Source organism: Oxyura jamaicensis, assembly GCF_011077185.1.
Source record: "Oxyura jamaicensis isolate SHBP4307 breed ruddy duck chromosome 13 unlocalized genomic scaffold, BPBGC_Ojam_1.0 oxy13_random_OJ106579, whole genome shotgun sequence".
Taxonomy (NCBI): domain Eukaryota; kingdom Metazoa; phylum Chordata; class Aves; order Anseriformes; family Anatidae; genus Oxyura; species Oxyura jamaicensis.
Genome location: NW_023304322.1, coordinates 62,987 through 72,110, shown reverse-complemented (window position 1 = coordinate 72,110; position 9,124 = coordinate 62,987). Strand labels below are relative to the sequence as shown.

General features: G+C 61.4%; 1 long non-coding RNA gene across 1 annotated transcript; it reads left to right on the top strand.

The window, feature by feature from the left end:
* The first annotated feature begins 413 nt into the window (after positions 1-413).
* On the top strand, positions 414-8,368 carry LOC118157886. The gene is made up of 3 exons (XR_004746737.1): positions 414-616; positions 6,329-6,489; positions 8,165-8,368. It is a non-coding gene; the product is annotated as an uncharacterized LOC118157886 (long non-coding RNA).
* Positions 8,369-9,124: the final 756 nt, after the last annotated feature.

Genomic DNA, 9,124 nt, shown 5'->3' with positions numbered 1-9,124 from the left:
AGGGGGCTGGGGGGGAAGCCTGTTCTTCCCCCAGACCTCCTCCGAGCGAGTTCCCGTCTGTTCCCAGGCAAGGAGCTGGCAGCAGGCGCAGCGCTCGCATCTCCTCCCCCCGCACCCCGCCACCCCTCCTTCCCTCACTCCCGCTCTCCCCCTCTCTCTTGCTCTCCCTCTCGGACTTAATGACTTCCACATGGGCCTCTGGCATCCTGAGCCAAGCCTCCCAGCATTGTCTGAAATCTCCAAATTTAGAAGAAATATGAAAATTTTCAAGCAGCCCTTCCTTAGGGGGTAAAACCAACACTCGGCTGAGCAGCCGCAGGTCAAGGCGGCGGCGCCACGTGAGGCACCCCAGCCAATGGGTCCCCTCGGCGCCCCTGACAGATGTGGCCGTCGGCAGCCTGGCCTCCTTCTTCAGCTCATATAAGGTAAAAAGAAAAAGGTTTTCCAGCTTCCAAGCTGCATGGAAGGAGTTTTTGCTGAGGGCTCCCATGCCAGCTGCTTAAAAAACCCCAGCTGGCAGCACAGGGGTCCCAGTGGTGGGTTATAATGTGACGGCAGAAGGAGGTGGCCACAGCCATGTCCCCGCGGCGCGGTGCTGGCAGGTGTGGGGTGGCAGGTAGGTGCCCACGGGGGCTCTGGGCTGGGGCTGGGGTGGGCAGGGGCAGCGGGCAGGAGGCAGGGGATGGCACGGATCCTCCAGCATCCCCTCTGCAAAGCATGGGACCCTCATTCCCTCTGGTGGGGTGTCTCCGGGACTGTGGGCAGGGTGCCCCCACCCCATGTGTGTGCACACAGGACTGCAAACCCACAGCTGTGCCTGAGAAGGGGAGGGAGGTGAATGGAGCATGGCCATGGGGCACCGGCAGGGAAATTCACCATGCTCAGAGGTGATGAGGAGTGGTCAGAGCTGCATCGGTGCTGCAGGGTCCTGAGCAAAAGGTTGCTCAAAGTCAGCCCTGTGCCAGTGCTGGGAAGGGGTGCATGGTGGGGCAGAGGGCTCTCCTGGCCATCTGGAGGCTGAGCTGGAGAAGGAACTGCTTTTTGCTCTGGGAACATCTGCGATGGAAAAAACTGGAAGTCAGTGGTGAGCCCAGGCAGGGCCAGCTCTGGTGAGGAAAGCAGCCCCAGGCTGCTCACCCTGCTGCGCTGCCCGGTGCTGCGGGGAGCAGGCTGCAGGCACAGACAGGGTTTGCTGCCGGAGGCTTGCGGGGTGCTCAGACCACCCCACCCAGTGCCGACCGAGAGCACCCCACAACCCACAGCTGCAGGACCCTGCCGCCAGCCCAGCCCACATTGCTGGCTCGCCTCGCTTGCCTTAATGCATCCCCCAGCCGGCACTGCTGGCATCTTCCCAAGCTGCGGAGTTTCCCCTGCTTCTCTGCAATCTGGGTGAATGGTTGCTGCGTCCTCGCCTCCCTGGCGCTGCAGCAGTGGCTGCCGAGTGTGGATGCAGCATGGGAGCCTGCAGCAGAGCCACCAGGCTGACCACGGGGCTGGTGGCGAGGGCATAGGGCACACAGTGGGCAGTGGCTGGCCTGCTGTCCCTGTGAGGGGCGAGCAGACGGGCACAGCTTGGTCCTCAGCTGAGCAAAGCCTCCTCAATGCTCCCTAGGCAGTGCCCCATCTCTGCCTGTCTTGTGCCAAAACTCCAGACCAAAAGCACCAAGGTGCTCCTTGAAGCACACTGACGGGTTGCTCCGGTGTTTCGCTTTTGGACATTTCTCTTCCAGGAGCCTTGCTTTCTCTCCCTGACCCGTCACCTTTCCTCCGTGCAGCCACCATTGCCTCTCCTCATCTCCTTCCCCACCACACGGATGGGGAAACTAAGGCAGGGAGTGGGGCTGGCACCCACCGAACACCCCAGCCCCTGCAACCATCACCCCTGCAGTGCCTGGCTTGGGTGCATGGGGCACTCATTGCCTTTGTGCTGTCCCCTGCCTGCATCCCCTTGCAGTGGCAGTGTCCCCAGGCCTGCCCCAGTATGGGGCTATTCCTGCCCCAGCCCCAGCATCCCAGCCTGCGGCACCATGCCCAAGGGCAATGCCATCACCTCCCCACTGCCGGCCAATGGGAGAGGAGTTAATTTCCAACAAATACATGCACACGCCTCTGCCAAAGATTTCCCAAGCTCTTATCAGCAGGAATTTGGGGAAGGCTGTGTCTAGACAGGCTGCAGCTCTGGATGGCTCCTGGAAAGAGTGGCATTTCCCTCCTTTCCATGCTTGTCAAGAGGCAGTCTGGGAGGCAGTCTGGAGATGATTAAGGGCTTTTTTTTTTTTTTTTTTTTTTTTTTTTTTTTTTTTTTTGGTCTCTCTTTTTTTAACATAGAATTTTCCTTGTTCCTGATCAGGATTTTCTGAGGCTTGTTCTCACCCTACCAAAACCTGCCCTCTCCAGGGGCTCAGGATCCTGCTGCTGCCCTGCTCCAGGGGCTGGGCAGGGGAAACTGGGTGCCTTTGGGTACTGTGTTGTTGCCTGTAGGAGCTGGGGCTGTATCAACCCATAATGCCCACCCACGGCATGCTTCTCCTCCTGGCATGGCACGAGGGGGCCCTGCCAGCCCAGGAATCATCCCCGAGGGCTGGGAACCCCACAGCACTCACAGGGCTGGGGTCCTGGGGGAGGTACACTGGGGTGCTTGCAGTGCCCAGTGCCGCACCAGGAGAAGCAGCATGGGCTTGCCTGTGGGAGCCGCAGTCAGATAGCAAGTGCTGAGGCAAGAGCCTGGAAATCTGAGCTCTGGAGCCATTTCACCATCCTTTGACCTTGGCCAGCTGCACACACACACACTGAAGAGGAGAGGAGAGCAGAGCAGACATTGCGCAGGGGGAGGCTCCCAGCCAGGAAGCAGCCCCAGCACCCCTCTCCGGGGCTGCAGGCCTGTGGGCGCTGGGGCAGCATTTGCTGCTGCCTCACTCCGAGCCCTTTTGCCTACCCAGGGCTGTGCAAATCCACCGTGCAGCCCCCACCTCTGTGCCACCACTGCTCTCTCTGAGGCGGTGGAGATGTGCTGCTGCCCTACTCAGGGATGTCTCTGCTGACACGGGGTCTGGCAGGGGAGCAGGGTCTCCTCCTCCTCCTGCCCCATCCCAGCTGTGCTGGGGGTCACTGGCCAGGAGGTGTAGGTGTAGTGCTGGCCCAGCTCCCCAGGCACTTCTGGCCCTGTGGCTCAGGGAAGGGACAGCACATGCTGGCTGGTGTGGCACAGCCATAGGTACCACGGGGAGAGCTGAGTTCTGACTCCGTGTTAGGGACGTGGTTACTGGGGGGTGCCCAGGGTTTCCTGTCCCACACCTTTATCCCACAGGTGGGGTGGAAGCCCTGGGCTGCCCCCAGGGATGGGACAGAGACCCTTCCCCAGCAGCAGCAGCCCCATCCCAGCCATGCAGACACACAAGCTGTGCAGCTGGCAGCACATGGAGCTGGTGCAGCAGCGCAAGGCCATGTCTCCGCCTTCATGGGCTCAGGATGCTTAGGGTGATCACCCTCCTGCTGCCAGATTTAGGCAATGGATGGAGCTTCTTTGTGCTGGTGGAGGAGCTGGAGATGGTCACAGTGACATGGGGAATGGGGCTTGACATTTCTGGAAGCCTGGAGACTGCCAGGGCCAGCGCTGTGCCCGCATTCAGGTGCTCGTGGTGTGCGTTTGAGGACAGGCTCGGCATTTCCTTCATGCTTCTCCTTTACCATGGCGATGGCTGCAGATTCAGCAGTGCTGCAAGGGGCAGCACAACCACAGCACCCAGAGCCCTGCCAGAGGGACCCAAGCCCTGTGCAGGGATTTGCCTCCCGCCATGGCCATGACGTGTGTCCCCAGGTGTGGGGACAGGCATTCCCAGACAGCCCTGCCTGCATGTTCACACAGGACAGCCTGGCCACACAGGGATATGGTGCCCTGAGAACCAGACGTGAGTGAAATGCTGTGCTGGATCATCTCCTGTGCCTCGTCTCCTTGCTGGGACCCAGCCTATGTGGGGTATTTTCTTTTAGTGTTTAATGCCTCTTACTGACTCAGCTTGGTGAGGCTGGCAAAGCAAATATGGGGCCTACTGGGGAGTTGATTTATGAACTGGGCTCCTCTGCTGTGCAGGATCTGCTGCACGCACACACAAGCACTCCCCCTCTCCCTTGCTCGAGCAGAGATAAGATGATAAAGCCTTGATAAGCAACCAGAAGTGCTGGCAGCCTAATGAGCTCCAACCACACCAAGACCATGCCTCTGCCAGAGGGGACTCGGACCATGGCTCACAAGGTCCCTGCCTCGCTGCTGCCTGCGCCATGCTCACCTCACAGAGCATCCTGTAGGGCTGTGGTGCAGAGGAGCATCCCCACGGCCACCCTGTCACCTCCTCCCGATGGCTCCAGGGATGGGTGAGGAGCAGAGCCTGGCCATGCTGTGGGGCAGCGGAGAACCCCAGGGCTGCTGGAGCCTCAGCCCCACTCCTGCCTGCGCCATCTGGGAGCTGTCCCTGTGGGGAGCTTTGCTCTGGGCTCCCGTCCCCTCGGAGGGCTGGAGGCCGGTGACGTGATGGCCTCTCCCCGCTGGGACCTCACCCCCGCACCACTTCCTCCGGACCGGGAATGTGCCGTGTAAACAGCCCAGCAGGGCCAGCCCCCAGCCCGCTCCCACGCTCCAGCTGCCACTGGGGTGACACCCGCTGGGCTCGCTCTGCCCCCCCAAAATGCCTGCACCCCAAAAAACACCATCCTGCTGGCCTCAGCCAGGTGGGAGTGAGGGGGACGGGGCAGGGGGAGCCCCCCAAGCCCAGGGAAATGCGGGGAGGCAGCATTGTGAGAGGGAGGCAAGATACGGCTGGGGGAGGCAGTGGCTGGGCTGGAGGCAGCAGGAAGAACTGAGGCTGTGGGAAAGGCAGTGGGGTCCATGAGGAGGCCAGGCTCTTCCATAGCTATGTTTCACCACGATCCCTTCTCCCACTGCTTCTGCCCCGCCAGAAGCTCCTTCTGCCCTGCCAGCCCAACTCTGGTGTGGCCAGAGGGCTTTTGGTCCCTCGCCACAGCAGGCAGCACCAGTGGTTTGCAGGAGCCACCACAGGACCCAGCAGGGCCCAGTGCTGCTGCTGTGGGGGCAAGAAGGGATTTTCCTGCTGCCAGGGCAGGATTAGGGGCCTGTCCCCTGTCTGCTGTCACAAACACAGAGATGCCACTTGCTTTTGCAGCCTGGAGGTGACACACTCGCCAGACACTGCTTCTGGCTCACTTTTCTGACATCCCCACTGGGCCACCACCCTGAGCCTCAACAGGGATGCAGAGATCCCAGATATTAGGCTACTTTGGCCTCAACTTGGCACCGGGAGAGGAGCTGCAAGCCCAGGGAAAAGGAGTACAAACCAGTTCCATCCTTTCCCCTCTGCACCCATCCCCAGCTCTAAGACACAGGAAAAAAGACCCCCAGACTTGCTCCTTTGTTCTCGGCATTGTAATTTATCCCAGCAAAACCCGCAGAGAAAGAGCAGCATCCCCCTGGGCCCCCTTGGCTTGCCCCCAGCATGGGAGATGAGGGCTGCCCAGGCTCCAAATCTGCCGATTTGTCCATAAAAGGGCAGGCATTTTGCAGCCCTGGCGGGAGGATGGGAAAGGAAAGGCACTGCTATTTATAGCTGAGCATCAGGACCTCAGCCTGAACCCAGGGTTAATCAGCCTGGGACCAGATTAGGATCTCCCTTGGCCCCCTCTGTTTTCTCACAAACCTTTGATTTAATACCAGGCTGGCCAGGGAACGAGGGGCTGGAGGGGGCTGGGATGGAGATGCTGGGCGAGCTGGTGTTCGGCAGGGCCCCGCTGGATGCTGTGCAGGACAGCTGTTCATGGGGGCTGCTTCCCGCTTGTCTTGCAGAGCCCAAAAAAGCATCATCCCCACGTGTGGCTTCAATTCCCATAGAGCTGAGTGAGCAAAAGCTGCCCCCCCTCTGTCCTCCCAGGGGGGCACCAAGCACGGACCCTGCCTCAGGCAGCACTCACTGGTGCAACCCAGCAGGAGCTCAGCCAGCTGGAGGTGGCACATGGGGTTTTGAGGGCTAGAGATCATGGCTGGGTCCCTGGATGGGCTCGGCTGGGACAGGGACAGAGCTCAGACCTGCATGGCATGGATGCCAGTGTCACCCAGCACCTTCTGTCCCCCCCCAAGCACAGGACAGACACAAAGCCCCCACGGCAGCACCGTCCTGCTGGGCTTTCAGGATTCCCTCTGCAGAAAGCACAGGCTGAGGCAAGACTTGGGCTTGGGCCCTCACCACTGGAGAAAGGAGGCTGGGGAATTTCAAGGAGGAAACAAATCCCAACTGTTATTAAAAAAGGACATTTCCTGCAGGAGTGGCCATGCTGGAGAGGGGAAAGGGCGCTGTGTTGTAACCACGGGGAGGGCCCTGCTGGGATGGGCTCTGACGCAGCCCAGTACCACCACCGAGGAAGCGGGCGGCTGCCGGCACTCGCCTGGCTGGGGATGTGGGGACACGGAGGCGAAGGCTGGAGGTGAGCATGGCAGGAGCCGGGACAGGACCCGTGGGTCCGGTGGCACCGAGGCGCTGTGAGCACTGCCCTGTGTGGACACCCTCTGGGGAGCACCTGTCAAGGCAAGCAGTTGTGGCTGGCGGCACCCGCACATCGGGGGCACCATGGGTCCGGTCCGGTTGTGTCCTGTGGGCACACGGCACATCCGTGCCCATGTGAGTGAGGGGATGAGCAATGTGGGGCTGGTGAATTTAATGAGCATGTGGTCATTATGCGGGGGCTGGGCTGTAAATCTCATCTTGGGAGAAGCATGTAAGCATGTCCGGGCATTATGAGGAGGCTGAGATTGGTGGCTCTGAGCATCCCAGCTGTCCCCGCAGGCACGTGGGGGACACGGTGCTGCCAGGGGATGCCATCGGGCACTGGCAAGGCTGGAGGTGGGATGATGCCCCTTCCATGTGCACGCATGCTCCTGGCAGGGCTAAGTGCTTTACTTTGGCTGCTTGGTTCAGAGAGGCTGAGCACAGGATGGCAGCCGCGTGGCACATGGGTGTGAGCCCCATTTCCCTGGGAAACTGGGCCAAAAACGAGAGCAGAGACAAGGGGGAAAGGGCAGGCCTTGGAGCACCCTTTTTGAGGCTTTTGGTTTTTTGCCCCTCCTGAGGATGAGGAGGCTGCGATGAGGCCAGAGCAGGGAGGACAAGGGTACCTCCCTCCCCCAGGCAAGCTCCCAGCAGATGTTTTGCTTCCCAGCAGTGGGATGTGCAGCCCAACGCATTCCTCCTGCCTTTCATGGTGCTTCTTCCCTGCCGCCACCTCCCCAGGGATGGCAACTGAGGTCCCCAGCCCCACGCTGCGGGTGAAGAGAAGTCTCCAGCCTGGCTTTTCCCACCAAGCTGGCCAGGGTATTGGTGGCAGGCAGGGATGGGGCTGTCCCTAGACCCCATGCAGGGCTGGGGCAAGGTACCTCTGATGGCTGCATGGGGCTGGGGATGTTCCAGCTTGCCCACAGGAGAAGGGGACTTGTCCTGGGCTCCCAGTATCTGGGGAACAGGCAGCTTTGAGCAATCTTTGAGCTATGGAGCAGGGCACACTGGGCTAGAGCTGAGCAGAGGCTCTGTCCCCCAGCACCAGCTGTCCATGGTGCCCAGCCAGTGGCCTTTTTGGCCAGTGGCTCACCAGCACTGCTGGGCTGGGGAAACCACGGTGTGAGCAGGGAGGCTGTGAACACTGTGGTCGTTGCAGGGTTTTGTGTGTGCATGGGGCTGCTGGTATTGCCAGGGGACCTCGTCATGCTGGCGGTGCCCCGCGGGTCTGGTTGTGTCCAGCTCCCAGGGAAGGGAGCACAAGGATGGGCTGGTGATGGGCAGCCAGAGGAGGAGTGCCCAGGGAGGCACTGCCTGGCTGGGCAGCACAGGGTTCCTGCAGAGCTCGTGGCATGACCTACAGCTATACCATGCCCCACAGGGGATGCACAGCAGGGACAGGACTCCGGGTGCCTGACCCCCTGCTCCTTCACACCAGATCTGAGCCCCTGGGCAGGGCACTGTGCCGGAGCCCCACTGAGACCCTGCTTCAGTGCCCTGGGGGTGCCAGGGACCTGAGGGGTGCCCCAGGGCTCACTGCCCCGCATAGCCCTGCCTGCAGCCCCTGGGGACTCACGGCTATGCTGACTGCCACCTTCTGTCTTTCACAGGGACACAGTCCTCACTGGAGCTGCTGGAGGTGCACCAGGACTGTACACCCCCGGACAGCATGAGCCGGGCAAAGCCAGCGTGCCAAAAGCCGGCATCCCCCATGAGCAAACCACCACCATCCCCAGCTCCCACCACCCGGAGTGCAGGAGGGCTGGCTCCTGGGGCACAGGGAAGTGCTGAGCCAGGCTTTGCTCCTCTGTGAAAAGGCACTGTGCCCCTTCGCAGAGAGGTGCTCATGGGGTGTGCACAGCGTTGGGCATTCAGGAGGCTGGGGACAGGGCTGAGGCTGGGCTCTGCCATGGTGCAGGGCAGGGGGGCAGCAAGGGGAGGCCTGCAGGCAGCCCTTCCCCACGGCACGGAGCCCACCTTGGCCAGGGCTCAGGGCCCACCTAGCTGGGAGCAGGGATACCCATGCTAGTGGAGGCTGCTTCCAAACCTCCCTCCTGGGTGACTCACACCATGACGTGGGTACCAAGTCTGGGGCACCATGGGGCTCTCCCTTTTTTCTCCTCCCAAGAAACCCGGGGACAGCAGGTTGGGGTCCTGGCACAGGCACTGGGTTCTTTGTGCCCCGGTTCCTGGCTGGGCACATCCATCCCCGGGGGCCGGGAGGGGCCGGTGCTGGATGCCAGGGGCCACACCAGAGCCACACCATCTGCTTCTCGTCAGGCTGCTGGGAGCGCCGTGGCTGCTGGGGCCCAGCAGCGGGACGCTATGGTGATGGATGGTCTGTTTATCACAGCTCAGCTCTGCTCAGGATGTTAGTGCTTGCCTGTGAAAGACATTTCTGGGCTTGGCTGCTCCCTCCATCCTCCCCTCCTCCTGCTCCCCCCAGACTCTCTCCCTTGTGGCCGCAGTGAGGGAGCAGGGGATGTCCCCCCTGTGGACCCTGGCCTGCATCTGAGCTCCTGGAGCTGGACTGAAGCCTTCCTGCAGGTGCTGATGGGGACAGGGATGGG